This window comes from Rattus rattus, unplaced genomic scaffold, assembly GCF_011064425.1.
Source record: "Rattus rattus isolate New Zealand unplaced genomic scaffold, Rrattus_CSIRO_v1 PGA_scaffold_79, whole genome shotgun sequence".
Lineage (NCBI taxonomy): Eukaryota > Metazoa > Chordata > Mammalia > Rodentia > Muridae > Rattus > Rattus rattus.
The window spans coordinates 69,796-74,115 of NW_022651196.1; positions in this window are offsets into that span (position 1 = coordinate 69,796).

The following is a 4,320-nucleotide window of genomic DNA, read 5'->3' on the forward strand; positions in this document are numbered from 1 at the left end:
GGACAAGAGAACTTGTGGTAGGAATAAGACCTTGATGTGTAATTTATTTTCTTAACAACAAATATATATATTATATATTATATAGCATTGTATATTACCTTTAATATTTTTAGCAAAACAAGATGCCAAAATTAATAAAAAAAATTATACCATGAGGAAGTCGCTGTGGCTTTGCATCATTTCCTTGTTAACACACAATAAAAGAAAAGTCTAGAGAAATAATATTAGATTAGTAAAGTTTATAGGCAAGAAAATTTTCTTCTTTTCTCCCCAGTGAAGGGGACATTTATGAAGGAGTGGCCAAACAGATATTTGAGCTCTAAATCCAGTTTAACTTAAGAGAGACTATGTTAGCATATCTGTAAATTCAGTCTTGATGTTCTCCTACACTATAAAGTATGTGATGGAGGGTAGTCTAGGAAATCCTGTTAATTAGTGTTTTTAAAAGCCACATATATATCTAACCACAATGTAAAAATAATTAATCCTAACAGTATTATTAGTAGGTTTAGAAGTCTTTGTATGGTGAGAGTATTTCAAAATTATCCAAACAAAAAACTTTCTGGAAAAGATAGTTCAGCTGATATGAGGACCCCCAAACATTTACAGCAGAGTACTTCTGGGTCTGAGTTCAGTCAGAGAAGATGCACCTAACCCCCAAGAGACTGGAGGCCCCAGGGAGTTTAGAGGTCTGGTGGGGTGGGAATAAAGCATGGGGACATCCTCCTGGAGACATGGGATGGGGAAGAGGTATAGGACAGGTAGACTGGTTGGGTGATAAAATCTGGAGTGTATAAAAAAGATTAAATAAAATTAAAAAAAGAAAATAAGGTAAACCTGATAGAAATCTAAATTTCACAAATTTCCAATAGCTAAGATCAGAAAGGAGTGTTTTGAAATAAGTCTTTTCAAGCAAAGGAGTATGAAAAATGCTACAAATTTCATTATAAATGTGGATACATAACACATGTGGAATCCAAACAAAACAGAAAGTTAAGGTCATTTTCCTTCATTCAAGAAAGGAGAATGTAGCAGTCACTTAGAAATAAAAGTGAAACTCAACTCTACAATAGGAGCATTTAAACATAGCCAGAGAATGAACTTGACATGGTCAAAACACTACCCATAGTCATTGTTGCTCCTGTACCTCTCATGTAACTAAGTTTAAAGGAGTCCTATGCTACTGGAGGAGGTGGGGGCAGCATGACTCCTCTCCTCTGGCCTCTGGGTTGGGCTATCTATGCATGGTAGGACTGTGCCATCCCTGCTGAAAATAACTGTTTCAAACAAGTGCCAATTTCCCTGCTGTGCTAACAACAGCTAAGTGATGCAGTGGACCAGGCAAGGAGGCTGTTCTGGGCTCAATCTCCATCTTCAACACTGACAGTTTGCTGCATCAACCTACCTTCGAAGTCACGAAGCATCAGAGGATTAGCTAGTAAAGGCAAGGCATTTTCTCACTCATTACAGCCTGCTCTATAAAATGTCCAGAGATGCAAGGAGTACTGTTTTCACCATTAATGAAGAAAATCACTCCGCAGCCCTGGGGAGAAATGCAATTATTTTTTCCTTCCTATCGGTGTTTCCAAAACTCACCCTAGAGATGAGAGGATCCTATTAAATGGACTCATTTTTTGAGTGAGGTCAGTGGGTGACCTTCTCTGACCTGGGGTGGATACTGGTTCTTGAGTCCTCATGCTAGAAAGACAGTGTGACCAGGGACAGAGGCAATTAGACAACACTCAGTCACTGTCACTTGCATGCTTGTTGCAGGAAGAGGAACCTTTGCAGAGAGTAAAGTGAATGCTTCAGACAGAGCCCACCCCTTTCCCGATGGCCTGATCCCACGTGGGCCTGATTTCCACAGGCCCCTTTTTGTGTGCTTTCCTTCTGGTTGGTTCCCATGCTCCTTTCCTCTATGGAAGCTCGTGGATTGGATCCTCCTAGCCACAGATCTTGCCCAGAGAGGCACCCATAGCTCCACCTACTCCGATGCTAAAATCTTGGCCTCTGAGCACAGTCCTCAGCCAGTGTGGCTCTGAAACTGCATTGGAGAGGGTGAGAGCTGGTTATCGTTCATATTGTGCTAAGCTTTCTTCTTGCCAGAGAATGCTGAGTTTCATTCTTTGACCCAGGCCCACCTCCAAGGCAAAGCTAGGCATCACTGCTTGCTGTTTTCTCAGTGTGATCTCTAATTCATAAACTCAGTATCAGCATCCAGTATGATATGTCAACATCATCTGGCATCATGAGCAATCATATCAACACCCAAGATGAATATCCAGAAGAGTTTGCCAATATCATTTTTATTGTAATATTCTTTTGTACTGGGTTTCTGATGTTGTGGTTCATATATATTGGTGACATATTCTACTTTATAATCTTTTAAAGAAGATTTTTAATTTGTTGATGAAAGTAGAATCTATAAGGTAAAGCTTTTAGGAATCCATTATTTAGGGTCAAAAACATAGTGTGCATAAGGTATGACAGAATGCCTCTACTCAAAGCAACATTTGCAATTATACACATAGTATTTTTGTACTTGTAGATTTCATAGGTTAAATTTACATCCTATTAATGAAGAAGGGGGGTAGATAAAAGGATGATTTCTACCTTTCTTGTTGTCATAAATTCTTTTGTGGAATTGCATTTTGTTGTGATAGGAATACTAGAATTTGGAACATTTAAAAAAATCACCTGTTCAATCTAATAGGCTTTTTGGACATTCCTCTCTACTGTCAGAATTCCTACAAAACTTAGCTATGTATTCCTATTTAACAGGCTGTAACACAGATGGTGTATAAGATACCATATGGAACTATTTATACAATGCCATATTTCTTAATGTAAATTTTTCTCTACCATCCAGAAGGTCCCAGTTAACAGCACATGTGTTCAGCTCTTAGAGGGTTGATTTCTCTTTTTCGTTTAAAAAAAATTGTATGCTGTGGGCCATAACTTGAGCATGACAGGAAACAGAAAGGAATGTGTAGTCATTCTAAAGACCACTCAAGGCTTCTTCCTGGAACAATCTCATAGCAAAGCATCATAGTTATTTGTCCACCTCCTTTAGTAATGACGCAAATGCCACTGTCTCAGGCATCTGGGCAAATTATTACACTTTCCCAATTCAAGTGAGGACTTTCAATACTGTCATTCTTGAAGATATGTAATAAAAATGTCATGATCTGCTTCTCTCTTGAGTAAGAGACAATCCTGGGTTACCATGACACCAACGATTTAATAAAAAAGTAAAAATTCAATCAATCAATCAGTCAATCCTTCTAAAAGGCTCAAAGAACTAAGTAGGCACACTATGACCTATTCTTTCCATGTCTTAAAGGAAAAGCAGAGCATTTTTGCCACCTTTTTGGTAATAAAATTCCCATTCATCAAGTTTTGTATTGAAGAAGATCTATCAAATGAAAATGTTGCTGTTGTGGAAATGAGGTGATAATGTTCTAAAATCCCCCCCCCCCAACACCAGTTAATATGTTAGAGAATTTGAGTTGCATTTGTTTATGAAGCACTATTGCTAATAAAATATTCATGCAATAGCAAAAACAAACTTTCAGCAAATGGAATGGGAGCTCCTAATTACTGGTGGTACAGAACCAGTCTTACTTTCACTTATTTGGGGCAATAGTATGAATTTGTGAAAGTTTTTTTGTGAAGTCAGGGTAAGTTTGTGCCTAAGATGATCAATCTAATGTCTTGTCTCATGTCTGTTTTCCTACCTATTTTCTCTAAATCACTGTTTATCTCTTATATTATCATTACCAAATTATTTGAGATATTACAAAGCCAATTGTAAAACAAGATAAACAGAAAGCCCTAGGTAAAGCTAATGTGCAAAGTACATATAATCATCATTGGACAGTGGTAAGAAATGATCCACAAATTATCTCAGAGCTATGAAGGAACAAAGGGACAAGAGTCCCAGAACTTGTGAGAGCAGTATGAAACGAAATTTTCATAGGCAACAATTTTCTTGATATTAAATCTAGACAGAAAATTGTGCTGTAGGCTTTTGTAAAACAGGAAAATAATAGAGAATGTTGTTTTCATGTTACATGGCAGTGCAGCACAATAAGCAAATGTTTTCATAGGACTCATTTTGATAATAAACTTCAGTGAAGGCTGATAACATCATGTGAAAGAATAATTCCATTAAAATAATTCTGCAAAACAGATCTAAATCAATAGATTTTTGTATTTTAGATGAATTATTAAGTCAAAAATCTGCAAGATTAAATAAAACATATGTCACTTACCTTGTTATACATTCTTTCTATACCAATGTACTTTTATAAAAGATAT